Source organism: Odocoileus virginianus, chromosome 2 (assembly GCF_023699985.2).
Source record: "Odocoileus virginianus isolate 20LAN1187 ecotype Illinois chromosome 2, Ovbor_1.2, whole genome shotgun sequence".
Taxonomy (NCBI): Eukaryota; Metazoa; Chordata; class Mammalia; order Artiodactyla; family Cervidae; genus Odocoileus; species Odocoileus virginianus.
Genome location: NC_069675.1, coordinates 8,625,673 through 8,650,112, shown reverse-complemented (window position 1 = coordinate 8,650,112; position 24,440 = coordinate 8,625,673). Strand labels below are relative to the sequence as shown.

At 44.1% G+C, this 24,440-nt stretch overlaps 1 long non-coding RNA gene across 2 annotated transcripts in view; it reads right to left on the bottom strand.

Moving 5' to 3' along the window:
* Nucleotides 1-11,592: 11,592 nt before the first annotated feature.
* The window catches only part of LOC139037838 (uncharacterized), an 82,060-nt gene continuing 69,212 nt past the window's right edge, over nucleotides 11,593-24,440 (bottom strand). The window contains exons 3-4 of one of the 2 annotated variants that reach the window (XR_011490770.1): nucleotides 13,992-23,752; nucleotides 11,593-12,835 (exon numbers count right to left, since the gene is read on the bottom strand). This is a non-coding gene — a long non-coding RNA (uncharacterized lncRNA). Of the gene's footprint in view, nucleotides 12,836-13,991; nucleotides 23,753-24,440 lie in introns of those variants that run through there. The other variant, XR_011490774.1, reaches the window with a different exon arrangement.

The window sequence follows — 24,440 nt, the reverse complement described above, 5'->3', positions numbered from 1 at the left end:
ATTTGCACCTACCATGTGTAGTCCAGGGGTCGAGAACATGCTTGGAGTGTGGAATGCTGGGAATTTCACCTCTAGGAGCAGAACTCAGAGCCTTCATCCTCAGCTAAAAGCTTCCCTCTCCTTAGCATTTCACACTCAATTCCAAGCTTGAGAAACAATATTTCTGAGGAATGTTAGAGCTTTTGGAATGGTTGGGCCCCTTCTTTCCAAGTATACCATGCTCTCAGTCGTGTCCAACTCTTTGCAGCCCCATAGATTGCATCCCACCAGGCTCCTCTGTCCTTGGGATTTCTCAGGCAAGGATACTGGAGTGGGTCGCCGCTTCCTTCTCCGGGGGATCTTCCTGACTCAGGGATGGAGCCTATATCTCCTGCATTGGCAGGCGGATTCTTTACCTCTGAGTCACCTGGGCAGACCTGACAATAGTGTGAAAGAGCCCAAGCATTCACCTTGGCCACTAATCCTCCAGGGCTCCCCTTCCTGCCAGAGCTATGCATCCTTATCCACAAGAGGGACCAGCACCTCATTTTCTCTTTTTCCTCTTCTTAAAGCATTTGGTGTCTTAAGTGACAGCTGATGTGATCGGCCTGCCTTCCTGCCTGATGAGGAGCACGCTGGCTGCCTTGGCCCCACCCTTCTCTGCCTTGGGGGCATCCCTTGCTGCCAGCACGTGCACTGGCTCCTGTGCACAGTAGTCTATTTGTCTCCTGGCATTTCTCCCCGAGCCCTGAGTTTAAGAAAAAGGTCTTCAGTTCTTTGAAGTGCTCAGTGCCTGTGTTGGCATCCCCCAGCCACATCCATCTCCAGTCAAAACACCAGCATGGAGTCCCCTCCCCACTCCCGCCCCACTGGGACCACTCCAGGTGTGGCAGGCAGGTACCTGGCTCCAGGAGGGACAGGCCGGGCCTCCTGTGGTCACCCTTCCAGCTGGGGGTCCCCCTCTGGTTGAGGATCCTGGCAGGGGTGGGCATGCCCGATGGCGGGGTTGGCACTGGAGAGTGTGTGTCTCAGAGACGGTGCTTCCTCTTTGCTGATGCTGCCCTCCACAGTGAGGCTCCTCTCACTTCTCAAAGGGGAATTTGGGAAAGGGGAAAGGGAATGAACAGGTGGTTCTGAGAACTGACTTGTCTCTGTCTGTTGACATAGTCATTTGTCATAAACATTTCAGAAGATTCATATAAAAATCCCAGAAGACCCATGTGGAGACCTCCATGTTCACCTGCCACAGATCCAACTCATCTGATGGAATGTAGCATGATTGCCACCCTCAGAATTCCTTTAGGGAATTCCATGGGAAGCTTTGGCCGGTACACTACACCCAGTGGTGGAATTCTGGGCCAGTTTCATAACTTGAGATAAAAAATACCCACCTTTGTTCAAACCCTTCCTTTGATCTAACCTGATGTCTTGGATGTCTGTTACAAAGAATTGGGCCAATTTATATGCTCCTTCAAAAGAGTTGAGTATTTGGTGGGTTAGTGCAGAGGATTACGTCTTAGGAGGGACCTAGGTGTTAAATTATTTCAGGTGCTCCATTCAGAATAAAGCCAGTGTTTCAAGACCTGAAAGCTGCAAATGAATTTTTGGTACAAGTACTGGGGGGAAAACCCTGTTATTTGGAGTTAGTCTGCTAATTGCAGGATCTGGAAAGAGTTAGGCTGTGCAGAGGTGGCTGACTTGAACGGCTTCAGGGAGGTAGTCAAGGTGAGATGTGGCAGATGACACGCTACACAGGGGTGTCTGAACCTCTGCTGCGGCAGTCAGATTCCCTTTAATCCAACACATCTCGAAGGCTGAGCAAAAGCCTCTAGAGGCATTTCATCCGGTTGTCCAATCCACTGTTTACACACCCTGGATAGAGGCCGGGTCATTCTGTGAGTAGCCCGGGATCACCAGGTCATGAATCAGAGCCACCTGGAAGCCAAGGCTTCTGACTTTAGGCCGTGGTGCTGTTCACTCTCCATCACCTCTTCACATCCCGGCAAGAGGGGAAGCAGGCATTGGTGGCTTTGTGTAGCTCATCATTCTCTTCTTCCCAGGCTCCAATTCCCTGAGCCTCTTATTCTCATGTGTAAATGGGTATAACACTTTTTCCCCATAAGGTGGGGCTTTCCAGGTGCCTTGGTGGTAAAGACTCTACCTGTCGACACAGGAGACGTGGGTTCAATCCCTGATTCGGGAAGATCCCCTGGAAGAGGAATTGGCAACCCATTCCAGTATTCTTGCCTGGGGAATTCCTTGGACAGGGAAACATGGCCAGCTACAGTCCATGGAGGTTGCAGGGTTGGACACAACTGATGAGACTTAGCATACACACACACAGAAGAATAATATCTTTTTTTTTTTTAAAATCCCACTGAGCGGCTTGTATGATTTTAGTTCCCCAACCAGGGATTGAACTTGGGTCCTCAGCAGTGAGAGTATGGAGTCCTAACAACTGGACCACCAGGGAATTCCCACCATTCCATCTTCTTTATCCATTTATCTGTTAGCAGATACAGAAATTCCAGGTCCCAACATCTAGAGGTATCTTAATCTGGCCTTGCAGACACAGAGCCATGTCGGTCCCCCAGGATACCCTGGACGCTTCCTTCTCCCTTTCCTCTCCTTCCCTCCCTCTATCACCCCTGTGCCCAGTTTTACCCTTGTCTTTTCTGTCCCTTCCCCTCAGCTTCCTTTTCTGTGTAGCTAGGAAGGCAATCATGAGCAGGTGAGAAACAACTCATTCCACTGCTTTTTCATCACTATATAGCATGTGAATTATCTCGTATTTACCTGCATTTGCAAAAATGATGAAGATTGGAGAGAATCTTCTGGGAGAATATTTGGGAAGTGGGAATGAGATGGTAAATGAGATTTGGAGACATCCTGTTCACCAAACAGACATTTTTCAAATTTTAATAAGGGGATATGTTTTCTGTTCTTAAGTTCAAAGATAAAGAAAGCATAGATGTAGTAATATTTGCCAGATTTTACATTTATTAAAAGCCAGGACAGACAGGGATAATAGCATAACTCAATATTTATGATGCTGCAGCTCTCACATAAATATTAAAATAAGACAGTTATCATCAGAACTATTTGTTGTTTCTATTTACTTTCAAGTTTTAATGAACACAAATGCCACTTATGTGGTAAAGTTCAATAACTGAAAAAATAGCTCATTTGTCCATCCGTGAAGCCAGCCATAGAACTGTCATGAGAAAAACTTATTTTTGAACTAAATCATAATTTGAGAAGACGTCAGAAAAAGACTTCTGCTTCTGGGAAGATGGAGTAAATGTACCTTCCCCTCCTCCTCCTGCTGAGAGCAATTGAAACCCATGGACCTTATACATGAAACAAGCTTACAAACACTAGGAGGTGGAGAGAAGGCAGCTGACGGGCACCTGCAGACTCTGAAAGGACACGTCAGTGTGTGTACTGGGGTTTCTTTGTGTCTCATGGTGCTTGTTCCTTGGAAGAAAAGCTGTAGCAAACCTAGACAGTGTGTTAAAAAGCAGAGACATCACTTTGCTGACAAAGGTCCATATAATCAAAGCTGTGGTTTTTCCGGTAATCATGTATGGATGTGAGAGTTTGACCATGAAGAAGGTTGATCGCCAAAGAATTGATGCTTTTGAACTGTGGTGCTGGAGAAGACTCCTGAGAGTCCCTTGGACTACAAGGAGATCAAACCAGTCAATCCTAAAGGAAATCAACCCTGAATACTCATTGGCAGGTATGATGCTGAAGCTAAAGCTCCAACACTTGGGTTACCTGATGCAAAGACCTGACTGATTGGAAAAGACCCTGACTCTGGGATTGAAGGCAGGAGGAGAAGGGGGACAGAGGATGAGATGGTTGGATGGCATCACTGACTCAATGGACACGGGTCTGAGCAAACTCTGGGAGATAGAGAAGGACAGGGAGGTCTGGCATGCTGCAGTCCATTGGGTCGCAAGGAGCTGGACGTGACTTACTGACTTAACGACAACATGAATCCCAGACCAGATACTGGGAAGCTGGCCCCCCCGAAAATGCCAAAGTGTTCAACCATGAAAGTCCCGGGAGAAGCTACAGGTTGGGGAAGGGGGTGTCCAGCTGAGTCAAACACAAACCTTTTATGTAATTAATGTCCTACTCTTGACAAAAATCACAGAGCATATATGACTACACCCTCCTGCCACCTAAGCTGAAGGGTATCTAGACTTTCACACTTACGGGGCTGAAAAAAGATGTCCCAAGCTCACCCTAGTTGCTTCAGACAAGGTAGACAGGAGCAGTTTGTTCATCCTGTGAAAGTGAAATTTGCTCAGTCATGTCCAACTCTTTGTGACCCCATTGACTGTGGCCTGCCAGGCTCCTCTGTCCATGGATTCCCCAGGCAAGAATACTGGAGTGGGTAGCTGTTCCTTCTCCAGGAGATTTTCCCAATCCAGGTCTCCTGCATTGCAGGTGGGATTCTTTACTCTCTGAGCCAACTTAGCCATCCCACTGGGTGGTTAATGAATGACTCTTCACATACACACTCCCTTCCCCATGCTAAGGGCTCCACATCCCACCCCATGCACCAAAAACAAGCCCCATCTAATCACTGCTTTAATCTACAAATGCAAATTCACTAAAGAGATTGAGATGTCCTGACTTCTAAAGCATATCTGCTTAGAAAGTCTTTTCAGAGTGAAGTCAGAAAGAGAAAGACAAATATATATTAATGTATATATATATATGGAATCTAGAAAGATGGTACTGGTGACCCTATTTGCCTGGCAGCAAAGGAGATACAGACATTTTGGACACAGTGGAGGAAGGAGAGGGTGAGATGGTTGGGAGAATAACTTGGAAACATATACATTACCGTATGCAAAATAGATAGCAGTGGAAGTTCGATGTATGTTGCAAGGAATCCAAAGCCAGTGCTCTGTGACAAACTAGAGGGATGGGATGGGGAGGGAGGTGGGATGGAGAGGGAGGTGGGATGGGGAGGGAGGTGGGATGGGGAGGGAGGTGGGAGGGGGTTCAAGAGGGAGGAGATCTCTGTATACCCAATGAGATTCATGTTGTTTTATGGCAAAAACCATCACAGTATTATAAAGTAATTATCCTTTAGTTAAAAAAACAAGGAATTTCAAAATGAAAAAAAAAACAACCCTCCCCCAAAGTAGTCTTTTCAACAACTTCCCACCAGCTATCTATTTCACACTTGGCAGTGCATATATGTCTACGCTACACTCTCAATTGTTCCCACCCTCTCCTTTTCCCCGTGTCTTCCTCTTGTCTGTTCTCTACGTCTGCATCTCTATTCCTGCCCTGCAGGAATTTTTGTACCATTTTTCTATTAATAGACTCCACAAAAACTGCATTAAAATACGATATTTGTTTTTCTCTTTCTGACTTAACTGCACTCTGCATAACATAGAGGATGAGACAGGGAGGTGGGAGGGAGGCCGAGGAGGGAGGGGAATATATGTTTGCTTATGGCTGACTCACACTTTTGTATAGCAGAAACCACACAACGTTGTAAAGCCATTATCCTCCAATTAAAAATAAAACTAAATTTACAAAGTTCTTTTGAAACGTAGCCCTAAGGCAAGCCTTCCTGTTTTATTTCTACTACTTCACAGATATTCCAAAGCCTGGTATGGGTGGCTCGTTTCTTGCCACCTACACCAACTCATCCGTACATGAAACCAGCAGCTGCAATCCAAATTTCCCACCTTCTGAGAGGTCGTAAATGTTTCCCGGAGCAGCACCATATCCTCTTAAAATCACACTGCCCTGGCTTATGACACACAGCCTGCTCTAGAGTGCCAATCCTCATAGCCTGGCCCTTAAACTGCACAGATGTGCACTCAGCTAACAGGAGGCTACCCCCTGGGCCAGGACCATCTCCCCAAAGGTGTCAGTCAAAGAGCCAAGTTCTAGAGGCTCGTGCAGTTCACATCCTAGTTGGCTTCAAGTTTTTCCAAATAGGACTCGGACTCTATTCCTAATCTGTGATTTCAAAAACATGATAGATTCTCCTTTGTTGTTCAGTCACTAAGTCACATGTGACTCTGTGACCCCGTGGACTGCAACACACTAGGCTTCCCTGTCCTTCACTATCTCCCGGAGTTTGCTTAAACTCACATCCATTGAGTCACTAAAGCCATTCAATCATTTCATCCTCTGTCGCCCCCTTCTCCTCCTGCCCATAGTCTTTCCCAGCATCAGGGTCTTTTCCAATGAGTCAGCTCTTCACATCAGGTGGCCAAAGTATTAGAGTTTCAGCTTCAGCATCATACCTGCCAATGAGCATTCAGGGTTGATTTCCTTTAGGACTGACTGGTTTGATCTCCTTGTAGTTCAAGGGACTCTCAGGAGTCTTCTCCAGCACCACAGTTTGAAAGCATCAGTTCTTTGTTGCTCAGCCTTCTTCCACCTGATCAAATAAAATGAGCTCGTGTGGCTGCTGTCATATAGAGCAGACAGTGTGGGAAGGGGAAGTGCTTTGTTAACCACAATCATCAGGTATGATTACGGACAAAGCGGAACTGCTAAGTGATGCCTGCAACCTCCGTGAGAGTTAACCCTACCCAGGATAACTGGGCAAACTTTAAAAAATGATTGCTGTGATCAAGGACATGTCATACTCGGGGATATATCTGTGGCACCGAAAGAGCTATGGCATCTTTAAATTACCGGGTAACGGACAGAGCTGGAGCTCTGCCAAGGTAAAAGTTGTAAAACTGGATTGATTTTTGCTACAGCTTGCTGAGGGCTCCCCTGAGCCAGGATGCAATGTTCAAATATAATAATTGATAGCCTGAAAAAATATTTCTGATAAGTGCGCAGAGCCCTGCCGGAGATGAAGTGGGCCTTTGTGCTCGGGCGAACGCTACAACCAAAGTGACCCTAGCACCCGATTTGGCTCTGATTAGAGCCACCCGGCTTCCTGCTCCCCCCACCCCCACTCCCCATCATCCCGCCTTTCCTGAACATCCTCCAGCTGTAGAGAAAATGGTCCTAGCCTTCAAACAGGAGCGTTTGTTAAATGCTGTTGTGGAAAAGTAATTATCCAACAATCGGACCTTGTACGTGCAGGGGAAATCACATTCGTTAATACCACCTTGGTAATCCCAGGGGGCGGGAGGGGGCTCCCGTTAATCTGACCCCTTTTCAGTCTTTCCTTGGTGAGCTGACCACCCCAAGCTGGGAGTGTGTGCGTCTAAATTGCTTGGGATTCAATTGAACACATTAAAATTTAAAAAGGATTTAACTGAAATTTTTCAATAGCTTCTGAGAAGGGGGATAATTTATTAGCTTGGAGTAAATTAAAATCTCAAGCAGGGGTAAAGACTTCGAAGATTGCTTTAATACATTTTATATGCTTTCAAAAGAAATGTTCTTTTAAATGGTCCAAAAATCAGCTAATTTTGTCCTATTTAGCAAATTACCTCCTAAGGCCACAATGTTGAAAAAACTTAACAATTATTTTTTTTTTTAAGGGAAAATCAGAGGAGGGGGTGAAAAAAATCATACACCTTCCATAGGAAACAACCAAACTCTAAATTGCTCTGTCTTTTATAGGTCGCAGTTAGGGTTATTTTTTGTTGCTGTTGTTCCTTCATTCAAAAATCAGTGAAACATTTGCGTTAGCTTCTGCCAGGCCACACATAGGACCTTTTCTCCACATGGTGATTGTAGGCAGAAGAGGTTTGAGGTTAATGAAGGGGCCTTGGAAGGTTAAATCCCCATGTACCGTGCTGATAATTTATACCTTTATTTCAGGCCACATTCACCTGTGGAGCAGCAAGGCTGCAGAAGGGAGTTCAAATGGATAACCTACTCAGCCCAGAGGCGATGCCCGTCCAGATAGGAGATTTCTTCTTCTTTTTTTTTTTTTAATTAAAAAAAATTTTTTTTCCATTTATTTTTATTAGTTGGAGGCTAATTACTTTACATCATTCCAGTGGTTTTTGTCATACATTGAAATGAATTAGCCATGGAAGGAGATTTCTTCTTCTGAATTATCTGCGTAATAAAGAACTCCTGCCCAGCTCTAAGTGGCGTTCTGAGGCTGAATTGGGAGGATTAGATTTTTTTTCCCTCATTTCTTTTTCTCCTTCACTTTTTTTCTGATGGTAACTAATATTTTGTGGTTTGTATTTTGGAGAGTTTTTTATTTTAAATGTGTGCTTTCAGTTCCTGGCTTGTGGTCTACTGAGAGCTGCCAATCTTCTTCTAACTGGAGTGATCAGAAAGAGAAACCCGCCCTCCCATCTCACCCCCCCACCCCCCCACACCTCCCCCTCCCACCTTTCCAAGGAGTGTCTCTACTGTGGAATTCACTCTGGAGCATTCTGTCCACGTTTTGGGGCACTTTAGACATGGATCAGTTTGAAAGCATAGCTGTGATCATTTTAGTTTAGAGCCAAGACTGACTCTTCTATCATCTGTCATATCATATTTGTCTATTTCTTTATGTATCTATCTTTCTATCTATGTATCCATCTATCAATCCTAAGTATTTATCTACTATATCTATCTGTCTATCTGGGGGCTTCCTCAGTGGCTCAGTGGTAAAGAATCTACCTGCAATGCAAGAGACACAGGGACTGAATTTGATCTGGGTACGGAAGAGTCCCTGGAGGGGGAAATGGCAACCCGCTCCAGTATTCTTGCCTGGAGAATACCATGGACAGAGGAGCCTGGTGGGCTATAGTCCCTGGGGCTGCAAAGTTGGATAAGACTGAAACGACTGAGCACACACCTATCTATCTATCTATCTATTATCTGCTATTTCTATCTCTCTAAAGAAAAAATAAAAGAAAATGAAGGGGGCAAAAAAAGAACTGAGAACTAGCCAGCCTGATCTTTCTAATTAAGAACTAATTATTTAAGTGCCACTTCTCTATTCTGTGTATTTGTGAGACACAGCTTGGAGGGCAGGTGATAAAATCATACACCATACACAGCTTGTGACTTCCATGTCTTTTCTCCAATTCAAGCAGCACCTGCCTCTCTCCAGGGTCCCATGGAGAAGATAAAAGCTCTCAGGATGTAGGATCAATTTTCAGGTCTGAAATGATCACCCAGCAGAAAAAATACAAATGACTTTTGTGGTTGGTTGACTCAAAGGACATTTGAAAGTTTGCTTGCTTAGAGGGACGAGAAGGTCTATGGATTTCAAGCTTAACCAGGCAGTCAAATTCTAGAGCTCCCCTGCATAACTCATCCTCAGTGTTGGTGAGGGATGAGAGACTGGTTAGCTGTGTGCTCTAGCCAGTCCAGTAGGGAAATAGCCAGGATTTGAGCTGAAGTGGTGGTAAGGAGGGTGGGGGAGGAGCAGACAGAAAAACCATGATGGAGCTAAAACAACGCCATTTGACTTCTTATGGGTTGGAGAAGGGCTTCCCAGGTGGCGCTAGTGGTAAAGATCTTGCCCGTCAATGCAGGAGACATAAGACATGGCGGTTCAATTCCTGGGTCGTGAAGGTCCTCTGGTGAAGGGTATGGCAACCCACTCCAGTATCTTGCCTGGAGAATCACATGGGCAGAGGAGCCTGGTGGGCTGCAGTCCATGGGGTCTCAAAGAGTTAGACACGATGAAGCGACTTAGCATGCATGCATGGGTTGAAGAGAAGTCTATGGGTCAGGGAAGACCTGAGAACCACTTCCTGACCTCTGGCTTGTTTCGGATTGTACAGCTTTTACCCAAATTGAGAAGAGTGTCTAAAGTGCCCCCAAACATGGACAGGATGCTCCACAAATATAGGCTTTGCTCTATGAGAGAAATACACTGAAAAGTTTTGTTCAGTTCAACAATTGTTTAATAACATTTCATCCAGGATTTGCCAATTAAGAACTCCAGAACATTCAAGGTTGCTTTTAGTCAGATGAGTTTTCTGCAGACTGAATGCTCACTCATCTCTATGTCAGTAAATACTCTCTATTTTATCTAATACACTCTCATTCAAATATGTATTTCCCAAGTATATAAAATCTAGTGACAATTTAACACCATCACAAAATCCACAGAGCATAAATATCTTGAGTGTTATGCTTGCTGTCCTTTTAAAATAAAGCTGACCATCCTCATCAACCTTTAGGAGCTCTGAGAGGAGTTGATTACCCAGAGTCATGATACATGTGCAAGCAGTCCATCCAGACACTTCCACAAGGCTCCTCCCTCTGAATACATTTCCAACACAGGTGGCCCGTGTTGGGAGTAGTCTGGGGATGTGAATGATACAAAAGCTGTGGTCCACGTGGGCACTGAGCCCCTAACCTCCGCCTCATTAATACAAAGCTCTGACCATCTGAGCTTACCCGCCATGGGCTAATGATATGTGTGTGGAGACATGGCCCCATCAATCACATTTTCTGAATAAAACTCACTTCCCTGAAAGTAAGCGGAAGAAGCAGCCATAAAGAGCTCCTCACTGGGGATGCAGAATGCTCCTTGAGGATGGCTGGGGTACTTCGTCCCTCCAAGCCTCCCATTCGTCATCCCTGTCCTGAGAGGACTTGAAGATTCTAGGATTCATGTTGGTTAATTCACACTTTTAAGAATGTACTTCTTCTTCCAGGATGCTCTAGCATGGATGCAACTTATGATTCTGATACCTCAGTGAGTAAAGCTTTGAATATCCCTCAGGGATGAATGCTTAATATTGTTCTCATAGATCTTTGGTAGTTGTTCCTCAGCCCTTGGGGGATCTTTAACTCCTGAAATTTTACGTAAGAAAAGTGTGCATGTGTGAATGCATATAGAGGTAAACAATATATACATAATGACAATATATATAAAAATGTATGTATTTTGGAGAATATTCAGGGCTTTGTTTATTATTGAAGTGTAACTGATTTACAATGCTGTGTTAATTTCAGGTGTTCAGTAAATTGACTCTGTAAAACATGGAGCAAGATCTAAATCACACAATCATACACATTTAATTGTTGGACTTCCCAACAACTGGCTCAGTGGTGAAGATTCCCCCTGCAATGCAGGAAATGCAGGTTTGATCCCTGGGTTGGGAAGATCCCCTGGAGAAGGAAATGGCAACCCACTCCAGTATTCTTGCTGGGAAAATCCCACGGAGAGAGGAGCCTGGTGGGCCATATCCATGGGGTCGCAGAGAGTTGGACACAGCTGAAGTGACTGAGCACGCATTGTGTTTCAAAGATTTATGCATATCAAAAGATTTATATATTTATATAAGCATATATATATATATATATGAGGGGTCAGGGAGGACAGGATTGAATATGGGGCTAAAGGGAAAATAATAAAATGAGACAAGAGAAGGACCTTGTGATACCTGATGTTCTTAATATGCCTGAACTGAGAACTCACTTAACTGTCTTCATCATCTGAGGTCCAAAATACACACCATCCTCAGAATTTCAGAGTGCTCAGGAGACTCTGATTTGATTGCTGGGTCGGGAAGATCCCCTGGAGAAGGGAATGGCTACCACTCTAGTATTCTGGCCTGGAGAATTCCATGGACAGAGGAGCCTGGCAGCTTACATGTAGCCCATGGGGTCCCAAAGCAACTTTCACTTTCACGCTGAAATCCCTATCGGAGAAGCACAGCCGCCTGTTAAGACGGCACCCCTCCCACTCCCCACTCCCCGCCTCCAATCACCACAAACGCCAACAGTGCTTTATGGTTTGCAAAGCAGCTTCTCATTTATTAGCTTTTTGGATCCTTGCAGCACACTAATATTGTTGAAATTATTAACCTCATTTATGGACAAGAAACTCAGAAAGATTGAAGTAATTAACCAATCAACAACAACAACAAAAAGACCAGAATTGAGAATTGGAGCCAGGTCCTCTGTCTTGTGTTATGCTTTTTTCAGCCCGAAAGGTCAGCATCACAGTGGAATGAGGTTCATCACATGTTAGGGTTGACAGCAAAATTGAGAAAGGTTTGCTTTTACAGGAAACAACTGGTGGCATCTTGGAATGCACTCACGAACGCAGACTTTTTTCCCTGGTCGTTACCTCTTCCTCATTGTTTTTCTTATCCTCATTACAGAATTATGGAGTGAAAAGTGACCCTTTGAGATAATTCTCATATTGCTCCAGCAAAAGAACAAAAGTCAAATAGTTGTAGAGCGGATACGGTTCATGCCTTAAGTGATCTAATTCTGCTTCTCTCAGAGTCCTTAGTGCATGTGTCACCTCTGCAGCCTCGCAGATGGATTGTTGTTGCTCACGGCTACCTTGAATCTCTCCTGCTGCATTGTCATACTGGTCCCATCCTCCAAAAACAGCTGTTCTTCCATTGCAGACATGAAGACTGTCATTAAGTTCTCTGTTAGCTGCCTTGCTTTAGGCTAATTAAACCCAGATCCTATTGCATTTTTTTTCCCCCACAAAGACTATCCCAAGACTTTCATCCTTTTGGATGGATTTTCATTCCTCTTGCACTCACTTTCCTGTTCTCCACTCAAGCGTCGCATGGCATCTCCAGATCTCAGCTCCAGTGAGAGTTTAGATCAGTGGTTTTCAAAGTGTCGTCTCTGGATGAAGCAGCATCTGGACTAGGGGATTTGTTAAGAAAGCCAATCATCAGGCCCCAAGCTAACATATCAGAAACGCTGGCACTGGGGCCCTACAGTCAGGCTTAACAAACCCTCCAGGGGATGTCGCGTGGGAAAGTGAGAGAGGTGTTTTCCAGTTCTCTCTTTCCCCTCCCTTTGTGGGCAAAAACGCTGTTGAGCCTCATTCATGTTGGTTGTGCCTGCGTGACTTGCACTGGCCAGTGGGCTGTGAGTTGATGTGAGACAAGAGCTAAGTGTGCCGCTGCGGTTTGTGTTGGCTCTTGCACACACGTGACTGGAGCTTAAGAAAGACACAGCCCTGGAACAGAATAGTTTGTTTCAAAATGAAGTGGAATGAAATTATGGTTGCCAAGGGGGAAGAATAGGGTAAGGGTTATACCTAGGGAGTGTGGGAAGGACATGCACACACTGCTATATTTAAAATGGATAACCAACAAAGACCTGCTATATAGCACAGGGCACTCTGCTCAATGTTATGTAGCAGCCTCGATGCAAGGGGAGTTTTGGGGAAAATGGATACATGCATGCGTATGGTTGAGTCCCTTTGCTGTCCACCTGAAGCTATTACAACATTATTAATCAGCTATTCAGTTCAGTCACTCAGTCGTGTCTGACTCTTTACGACCCCATGGACTGCAGCATGCCAGGCTTCTCTGTCCTTCACTATCTCCCAGAGCTTGCTCAAACTCACGTCCGTTGAGTCGTTAATGCCATCCAACCATCTCATCCTCTGTTGTCCCCTTCTCCTCCTGCCTTCAATCTTTCCCAGCATCAGAGTCTTTTCCAATGAGTCAGTTCTTTGCATCAGGTGGCCAAGGTATTGGAGTTTCAGCTTCAACATCAGTCCTTCCAATGAATATTCAGGACTGATTTCCTTTAGGATTGATTGGTTTGATCTCCTTACAGTCCAAGGGACTCTCAAGAGTCTTCTCTAATACCACAGTTCAAAAGCATCAATTCTTCAGCACTCAGCTTTCTTTATGGTCCAACTCTCATATCTATACCTGACTGCTAGAAAAACCATAGCTTTGACTATATGGAACTTTGTTGGCAAAATAATGCCTCTGCTTTTTAATATGCTTTCTAGGTTGGTCATAGCTTTTCTTCCAAGGAAATTTAATCAGCTATACTCCAATGTAAAACAAAAAAATTTTAAAAAAGTAGTGGAAGCAGAGATGAAATCTTTAGAAGCCTGTCTCCTTACAGTCTTAATTCTACGATGAATAGTATATGACACATGAGGAAGCACACACACATTCAGTACACAGTCTACCACACATGCTGCTAAAACAGACAAGAAATAAATAAATAAGTGGAGAGAAATGATTAAATGAAGTACAGTATACATTTTAGGTTAATTTGCTTACACAACCTTTTGGATTCTTTATGGATAAAATAAAACCCTCATCACAGCAGATTAAATGAACATAGCATATTAAGTAAATAACTCTCACCTTCTATGATGCCTGGAGGGAAATGTGTGCTGTAATTGACTGGTTCAGTAAGATGAACTTTCGAATCCACTTGGTTCTCCGAATATGCCTCACAGTTGTCCCTTTTTTTATCCCTCTGGTCCTTCATGATGTTGCTATATCTGAAGGGGATCATGACCCTCATATGATTTTCTGTACTTCTGATGTTTGCATAGTCATCTCCTTTATTAAACAACCTCTACTTGAAACACCTAGAAAGGGACCAGCTCAGCTGCTTCTCCATAGAAGAGCTGATCTGATATCATCACTTACTGAATTATGCTTGTGAGGAAGCCCAACTAATCCCGTGAAGAGAGACCAAACGGAGAGGCCCCGAGACTACAGAAGAGAAAAAGATGCCCAGAAAGCCCCCAGCTGTTATGTCTGCTGCTACTGCCTGGGAGATCCTGAGGCAGAACCACTAAGCCTGTGTGTCAGGAACTAGCCCCTCCCTCATTCCTGAGCCCTAGACCCCACAAGACAGGTGACAAGGGGAAGGCTGTGCCTTACACAGCTGCATTCTGGAGTGGTTTGTTACACAGCCTTGGATGCTAATGCACTACTGGGGGACCTGGTGCCATTTTGTGTGCTGAGGTTCATTTGTTTGAAAACACAACAGCCCTTGGTCTCATGAAGGATACAGAACAGGTAGAAACAGAGGAAACAGGTAAGTAGACTCGACACCTGTCAAAGAGATAGGATGGGATGACCAGGAAGAATGCCAATGACCACTGGGGGCTACACTGTTATGGCATTTGGGGGTGAAGAAGAGGAGGTTGCTCCTTTCCCCACTTACTTGCTGCTGGTGGGATGGGAATTAAGAAGGACCAACACAGAGAAAGTAAGGAAGAGACAAACTTAGAGCCTCACTGAGAACAACTGTAACTTGAGCAACACAAAGACATTTTAAACCAGTTTCTGTATGTGTGGGCGTGTTAAGTTGCTTCTGTCGTGTCCAACTCTTAGCGACCCTATAGACCCCAGGGTATCCCGCCAGGCTGCTCTATCCATAGGATCCTCCAGTCAAGAATCCTGGAGTGGGTTTCCATGCCTTCCTCCAGGGGATCTTACCAATCCAGGGATCGAATCTGTGTCTCTTGCATCTCCTGCATTGGCAGACCTGTTCTTTACCAGTTCCTAGATATGAACTAAATGCTGCTACAGTAGTCTCCCTTTTGGGGGCACTCAGGGGTCCCACTTCCTTAAAGGTACTCATTGCTAAGCCATGGGCATAACCATGCCTGGCCATGGACGCTTTGTGGCTAGAACAAAGAGCAAAATAAGTGTACACTCTCTACTACCTCTACCCAGTAATTTGTAGCAGTTTAATCTTCCTACTTGTCTCTGCTTATGGATTTCTTATAGAATTATTGAATGATGTGTGTTCAATGGACAATTTTAAAATCTACTTAATTTACCATTTTTTTTCTCAGTGATGCAGTGAGGCACTGAATGCCATACTTCAAAGGTAGCGGGTAGAATGTGGCTGAGAGAAAAATCATCTAACACCAGACGACTAATACTGAAGCAACCGCCAACACTCCATCCCTGGATCCCAATAACCTTGATAGGATGCTGGGGAACTTCACAGATCAAAGGAAGAATGGGTCACGTTAAAGAAATCGCATCGGATGAATCTCATGCCTGGTGTTGAATGCCCCCCTCGTGTCTCCAGACACCCTATCACTTGAAAGGAATGAGCTTTCAAGGCAAATTCAATACAAGCAGAGGAGCAGAGGATGTAATCTTAAACTGAGTCAGTAGTTTGGGAAAGGAGACCTGAAGAATACGCCCAGTAGCACTGCAGGTATGTGTTACTTTAATGAGCTTGGGAATCACCTGTACAGATCTCTGACATCAGTGACAATCTATTAGCAACTTCCCCAACCGCTCAGTGGTAAAGAATCTGCCTGTCGATAAAGGAGATGCAGGAGACGTGGGTTCGATCCCTGGTTTGGGAAGATCTCCTGGAGAAGCACATGGCAACCCACTCTAGCATTCTCGCCTGGAAAACTCCATGGACAGAGGAACCTGGCAGGCTACAGTCAGAGTCAGACATGACGGAGCAACTGAGCATGCACATCCAACAACACCGTCAAAAAAGAAGGAAAAATAAACTGTCATATCTTACCTTTTACACGCTTCAGGAGTTCAGGTATTTTTAAATGCAAAAGTTTTAAGTGTAATATAAAAAATTAGTTGAAAGATATAAATATGTTTTTGACTTTGTGAAAGAAACACTTCATAGTTTACACCATCCTTTCTTGAGGAAGAACCTCACCGACTCATGAATTACTGGTTTCTTCTCATGGCTAAATATTCACTCTCTGTCTATCTGTCTGGTTCATATTTTTTCCATTGATTTTTTAGAACTCAGAAATAAAGAGTTCATTTGAAATTCCGTGCACAAGGGATTTTATTATAAATTGTGGTAAGCTGGCAAAACTCGTGTTAACTTCTGCCAGCCAGTGTGGGAAGTTTGGTTGGTTAGCTCGTGGAGATGACTGACTGCTCCATGGATAATCTACTAGAATCACATCACTTAAAAAGAATTATATTCATTTAATTTTCTTGGAAAAATATACTTAGAACATTTTAGTCTTATAATCTGTTAAGATTTAGGTGTGTGAATTTTTTTTTAAACATTTATTTATTTGGCTCTTTCACTGTGGCGCTTGGGCTTTTCCAATTCTGATGCCCGGGCTCAGCCGTTGAGAGGAGCAGGCCCAGTTGCTCCTTGGCATGTGGGATGTTAGTTCCCAGACCGCGGGTTGAACCTGCATCCCCAGCACTGGAAGGCAGACCCTCAACCACTGGACCACTAGGGAAGTTCCTGAAGCTTTTTGTTTTTCTTGTAAATCCATACTACTAAGTTACTTTTATGTTTAAAATAGTATTCAGTTGTAAAAAATCCCAAAACAATAGTTCTTAGAAGCTTGCCTGGACATTATATAAAAAAGCCCAAATTGTGAACTTCACGGGTAATTTACATACCACTTATGACTGCAAATTCACGAACTTCATTAATTTTTTCTCGGGTTTGTCTCTATACAGTTCACATTTGAAAGTGTGAAAGTGTTAGTCACTTGGTCATGTCCAGCTCTTTGCGACCCCATGGACTATAGCTTGCCAGGCTCCTCTGTCCATGGAATTCTCCAGGCAAGAATACTGGAGTGGGTTGCTACTCCCTTCTCTAGGGGATATTCACAATCCAGGGATTGAACCTAACCTAGGGATCGAACCCAACCTAGGAACCAAATCTGGATTTCCTGCACTGCAGGTGGATTCCTTACCATCTAAGCCACCTGGGAAGTCAGTTCACATTCATAAAAACAAAAATAGGTGTAAAAATGCTCTGAAAAGCTTGGTTTGGGAACAGATTGGAATTTGGCTTTTACTCATTGAGGATAAGCAACACTGGCCACTAATGTAGAAAACAGATTGCACTTTTTTAATGGGACATTCAATAAGACTTTATTAGCATCTATTAGGTTCAACGCAAAGCTCAGGAAATCGCATTAATGAGCATCGTATACCAGCATGTCTGTTATTAAATGACAGTATTCCTGAAAACTAGCAAGCCATATAGTACTTTAGAATTTTTTTTACCTTTATCTTTAGAATTAGCTGACATTCTATCCTGTTACACTGGCCTGACTATTAGTAATAGTGAACCAATTTATAAACCCATTAGTGACACTTTTTCCAGAAGATAAAAACAGTCAAAATTATCTGGCAGCAATTAATCTTAATGGCTGTATGCAGTAAACAGCAATGGGCTAATTCCAGCTCTGTCAGCCCCATCAAACAATCCTGCATTAGGCCGCCTTTCAGCGATCCATTAAGCATATTCAGAACAACAACAAATTCAATGCTGAAGGCATATGCACTAAACATTACAACAGTGATCTTCTGAAGCCATCATTATCTCTTAAATAGTACTTCCCCCATGTATTATCATTATGCTGTACATTAGAAATACTTTGATTAAACTCCCTTAATTCATAACAGACAGCTGCAGACCATTTATGCAGTTAATCTCAACACAACAGCTATTGAGGAAATATAACCAATGAAGGCTGTAAACTGGAAGTCATTACTCTGAAAGATACTGGTTTTCCAGTCCTCTTAGAGCAAAGTGCATCATGAGGATGGGCTTGGGGTCTGCAAGGATGGTAGAAGCAGTTAAGTACCTTCCGCTCTTCCCTGGAGCATCTGTCTGGAGGGTCGTTGTATTGTAGGCTGGGCATGCGACCAGTTTAGACAGGGCTGTTTCCTGGGTGCTCACCCTCCCAAGGGTCCGACTGAGAAGAACCAGTGTTTTGGTTGACTTCTATCTCCCAGCTTTGGTAACAGGAAGTCAAGGCTCTGGTTATACAAATTATCTCATTGGTTTCACTGAATTGTTACTGTAAAGACGGACAAAAGTGGTCTGCTTGTGTCTCATCCTCAGCAACGGTTTCTGACTTCCTTTTCACACACCCTGTCTGTGAAGCTTTAACTCATAGTAACTCATACTTGAGTTCACACACTTAAATGATCTCTAGAGGCTTCTCTGGTAGTCCAGTGACTGAGAATCCTCCTTGCAATGCTGGGGACATGGGTTTGATCCCTGGTAAGGGAAGATCCCACATGCCCATAAGCAACTAAGCTCGAGGCAGCCAAAAATATATATAATCACACATGCATACGCACACACACACATGCATAAAACTTTAAAAAATGACCTCTACCCAATTTAACTGGGAAGCTTTCTTCCCCATGTGTGTGGTATCTTCACTGAACAATTCAGAAAAATCCCCAGGCCAAGAAAAAACCCACCCCAATCTAAGAAGCCACACCCAAGTTCATGTTCTGCTGAGTAAAATATGCACTGGCTTAATTTGATGAACAAGAAACCTGTGTAAATTTCCCCCAAAATATACCTTCACAAACTCTTTCCGTTTCGCAGGTAGAGAAACCATAAACATGCAGATGAATGGGTTCTATGTGCCTGGTGATTTCCCCCTCACATAGGGTTTGTTTCAGAGTCCTAAACCACAGACATCGTGTCTACCGTTTGATGAAATGGCCAACTAATTAAAACATAAATTTCGCGTCCCCTTGCCAACTCTGACAGTACATTCAGTTTTCAGGCTGAGTGTCGATGAATTAAATATTGATTCCAAGTGTAAAGCACCCTCATTGTGGAGCGATAAGGGTTTAGCTTTCAGAGGCAGAGACCAATCCCCGTGACGGTTTACACTGACTGTCTCAGGGGATTTCGACTCTGTAGTTAAGTCCGCTCGTCCCTCCAAGACACCGAGGACTTGAGATTGTTCGTGCTTGCTGCTCCTCTACAGAGAGTAGCTGGGCTGGGTGGAGGTGACTCAACACATCTCTTCGGCCCTTTGGTGACTTCTGGTGTACTCGAGACCCCTCCGTCCCCACTGTCATATCCCCATCCACCTCCTCCTAGAACACCACACTTTATACAAAATGGCAGCACTGAAGAACTTTCCTTATTTTTTCTCATTTCCCTTAAATTTGTTTGAAAGCCATGGATATAGTGACTGCTTGTTCTCTTGTTTCTCAGACTTGCATTTGTGACCCAGAAAAAGAACTGCATTTAAAATAATTTTTTAAAATTTATTTTTGGCTGTACTGGGTCTTCGTTGCTGCAAGGACTTTTCTCTGGGTGTGGCAAGTGGAGACTTCTCTTCCATGTTGTGGAACATGGGCTTCTTATTGTGGTGGCTTCTCTTGCTGTCAAACACACGCTCTAGAGTGCTCGGGCCTCAGTAGTTGTGGTGCCCAGGTTTAGCTGGTCCACAGCATGTGGATTCTCCCCAGACCAGGGATCGAACCCGTGTATCCTGCATCGGCTTATTCTTATCCACTGGACCGATAGAGAAGTCCAAGTTCTTGCACCTGTGATGAAATCTGCAAATCTCCAGCTGACATCCTGAGGTCAGTTTCAGGCCCCAGGTACAGTTTGGACCAGTTGAACTTTCACCTATGTTGAAAGGTCTTCCCATCCTGAGACCTTGCTCCCTGCCACTGCCAACTGACAAGGCACAGATTAGCTTGAGAAGTAATGTCTCACTGTAGAAATTCACAGTACCTGTCAGTGTAGGAAAGCCTCTGAGAAGTTCTAGAAAAAAGATCCCTGTTTCGACTGTGATTAACTCAGCAGCCTATCCAGTGGATTTTCCAATCAGTGGAATAACTGTTCCCATCTCACAGGGCATCCATCTTTTATAGTCTATATTTTAGGGACAAGTTTTTTCTAAATCTAATCATGTAATATTATTGCCTCTAGATTAATCTGTGATAGGAAAGAACCAGTCTGTGATTTGATTAACTATTCTTTCTTTTAATTTTTGTTTGTAAGATTTGGTTGAACTTAAAGATAGTCAGCTCTTGACTAGTGTGTGTGTTAGTTACTCAGCTATATCCGACTCTTTTGCAAACTTATTGACTGTAACCTGCCAGGCTCCTCTGTCCATGGAATTCTCCAGGCAAGAATACTGGAGTGGGTTGCTGTTTCCTTCTCCAGGGAATCTTCCTGACCCAGGAATCGAACCCGGGTTTCCTGCATTGCAGGCAGATTATTTACTGTCTTAACCACCAGGGAAGCCTATTGCTGACAAGTGGCCATCCTCAAATATAAGTGTGTTTGGAATTCACAAGCCCGTTGTACTTCGACTGACGTTGCCATTCACTGCAGGAATCTAACTGCATCAAACAGTGTTTATGGAGAAATTTTTTTTTTCTGATGGAGTATAAGTTTTTCTTCAACTAATGATTAGATCTTTGCAACTGATGTTAAACATATGGATAATTCACGGATGTGCTAATTTACCCTGCTGTGGAACATTATCTTAGCTACAACACAATTATATCGTGCATCCAGAGTTCTATCTAGACATATTTACATACATCAATATCTGTGTCTATTCAGGAAACTTCATATTATGAGTGGGTAACTTCTACAGTCTAATTTGAAGTATGCTGCTGGGGAGCTTAGTATACACTTTCAAAAAGAAATGTATTACAAATCGTGTTTATGTTTGAGATCTAACCTATAAAAGTCTGTTTAATCCACTGCACCTGCATGGCTGAAAAGCTCCATATGGTAATAAGCCAGATATCAGTACAGTTGCCATGCTGGTAAATTAAACCAAGTAGAAAAATCATAAGGTGACAAAATTAACTAAGAAATCCTTGTAAAGGTTTGATCTAAAATGCTAATGCTTGAGGAAATACAGGTTTAGTTTTAAAAGATGAGGTCGTAGACTGAAATATGTGTGTGTGTGTGAATGTTTGTGTGTCTGTGAGTGTATGTGAGTGTGTGTGTGTGTATGCAGCTTCTGAGGTGACTATCTAATTGCATTATTTCTAATTACTCTTTTAAACATCCTCTCCCACCCCAGTGTCCCGTTATAGACACTTCACAGCAAATCTCTTTCCAGGAAAAGGAGTCGGAGTTCTGTACAGACAATAAGTGAAACAGATAATGAGCAAGTAGAAAAAAGATAGTTCCTTAGGAAATCTAGGTACGAACTGGCAGCAAGAAGGAAGGGAGAAACTAGCTTTCTTTCTCTCTGTCTCTCACACACATACACACAGAGAGAAGAAACAGTCCCTTTGATGGGTCTAGGTGAAATGTGAAGAGTGACATAGAGGTCACCTTGGGGAATAGCACATGGGCGGTCATTTTTTGCAGGTGGCCGCTTGGAGGAGAGGTCAAGGGTGGGGAGAAAAGTCTGGCCACCATGTGCCTGGTGTCCCGTTTGTCTCTGATTCTGCTGCAAATACCCCCAAGCCACCAAGCCCCAGCTTTTGCAGAGATTCCTGCTGTAGAGTTTGGTTCCTGTGACTAAAGTCTAGCTCCTCTTTCCCACTTTGTTGTCTGGCTCTCCACGGAGTTGGTACCCAGACACCGCAACCCTCATTAGTCCTTTCCCCTGGGAGGCTGGCCCCTGTCTGTCTGCTCTGTCCCACCCCCTGCCTTCCTCCCAATACGGACCCTCCTCAGCCCCCATCCCCACCTCCTCCTCTCCCCAAGGCTCCCAGTTACTTCCTCTGTTTCGGATCCTATCACCTGGACTCAGGTTAACTTTCGCTACTGTCCGTGCTTCTATTCTCCCCCATTCATGCTTTTGCTATTATTGGAATAGCCTTAATAAAGCCAGCTCAGCTTCAGCAGAACCCTCCTGAATCCCACACCCTGTGAGCATCACCCGTCGTCTCTTCTCGTCCCCCTTCCTGGGAGTCAGCTCTTCTGACCTGCTGACTACTCCTCAAACGCGCAGTGTTTACTCTCCCGGTCCCCTCCCCCTCACTTCTTCCCTATTAACTGCCTCCTACTCACCAATACGGAGTTCATTATCACATCTCTGGAACTTCTCAGTCTCTAACTAGGTAAGATGCTCCTACTCACTAAATTATAATTCATGGAGCTGTAATGACTTTCTTTTCTCCTTTTGACCTGCTTGAAAACAAGGATGGTGTCTCTCAGTTTGCATCAGGAGCTTGCAGACTACTTCTTGGAACATAGTAGGTACTTAAAAATATTCACTGGATGAATGGACCAAGGAATGGATAGCAATACAGTTGATAGCACCTCTTTCAGGCATGCCGTAGAGCTGCAGAATTCTCAGATGGTTGACAGTCAGTTATTAGTTAGTAGACGTGAACTACATTATATAGAGAAAAATGTATGTGTAGCATTCACATAAAAAGATGAATAATGCTGGTCTCCTTGTGGTAGGATTATGAGTGGTTTTATTTGACTGTTATAGGTATGAGTGTCTTCGTTAATTTTTTTTTTTTTGAAAAAGCTTGGGTTATTTTCATCATGAGAAAAACTGAGATAATGGAAAAAACGCTGTGTCTGCTTAAACATGGTTCATGACTTTGCAAAGAGGCAGGGCACACAGGGCCCATTGCTGCCTCCTGTGTGTCCCTTGGGTCTCTAGTCTCTTGGGCTCTTCTTCCCATCTGCCTCCCTCAGCTTCTTATTTCCTATATGGTGTCTGTGATGGGAGATTTGGCCTTGACCTGGGGAGACTGGGCTCAGGTTTGAATGTGGGTGGACTGCTTCCAATATCAGTATGATGGTCCACGCTAGTATTTCTTTACTGAGCTGTTGTTTTATTTCTTAGTTGCTAAGATGTGTCCCACTATTTTTGCCCACAGGGACTGCAGCATGCCAGGCTTCCCTGTTCTTCACTATCTCCTAGAGTTTGCTCAAACTCGTGTCTGTTGAATCAGTGATGCTGTCAAAATATCTCATCCTCTGCTGCCCCATTCTCTTCCTGCTCTCAATCTTTCCCAGCATCATGGTCTTTTCCAATGAGTCAGCTCTTCACATCAGGTGGCCAAAGTTTTAGAGTTTCAGCTTCAGCACTAGTCCTTCAGGTGAATGTTCAGGGTTGACTTCCTTTAGGATTGACTGGTTGGATCTCCTTGCAGTCCAAGGGACTCAAAAGTCTTCTCCAGCACCGCAGTTCAAAAGCATCAATTCTTCGGTGCTCAGCTTTCTTTAAGATCCAGCCCTCATATCCATACATGACTACTGGAAAAACCAGCAGAGTCATATCTCTGCTTTGTAATGCGATATCTGGATTTCTCATGGCTTTTCAGCTGAACCCCCACCTACTGCTGATGGGCTGGTTGTTGTTGTTGAGGTTCTCGACAGTTGTGTTGAAGGCAGGCTCAGCTTTGCTTCTCCCGGTGTTCACAGGGGTGTATGTTTGCTGCGAGGGGAGAGTCACAGTCAGTCCCTTACTTGCTTCAAAACACATCGTACCAGGTTTTCATTAGCGGGCAGAGTAGCTGGTTTGCTGTGCGCAGTCACTTAGTTGGGTCAGACTGTGGCCTACTGATCCGCCCCTGGCTCCTCTGTCACACCCACCAGGATCCTCTGTCCGTGGGATTTCCCAGGCAGGAATACTGGAGTGGGTTGCCGTTTCCTACTCCAGGCTTGGTCTACCAAGCTAAAATAAAGGAACCCAGCCAAAGTCCCCACACCAGCTCCCTCCAACAGCCACGTGTGTCCCGGGCATTCCTCTGGATCATTAAGACAGCACCTTTGCCCATGGCGGGGCCAAGCACGGAGCCCACCCCATAAATGCTGTTCATGGGCTAGTCCTTCTGAGCCCCAGTGAATGAGCCTTTCATTCCTATGAAAGTTAGCAAATTCTCTCAAATAGCAATGCAATATTTAATGTTTTTTCCTAACTCGACATCTACAGGCATTTTTAAGGAAAATTGGTGTGCTAGTCTAACACTATTAAAGATGATCAAGAAAAAACATAATGATATTTGAAATGGGCCAACCTTCTGCATTCATGAAGGCTTCAGGTGACCGAAGGCTTTGTTTTAATGACAAAGTATACTGATATGCTAAATTAATTGAGTTCAACATTCATTTAGGGGGCAACT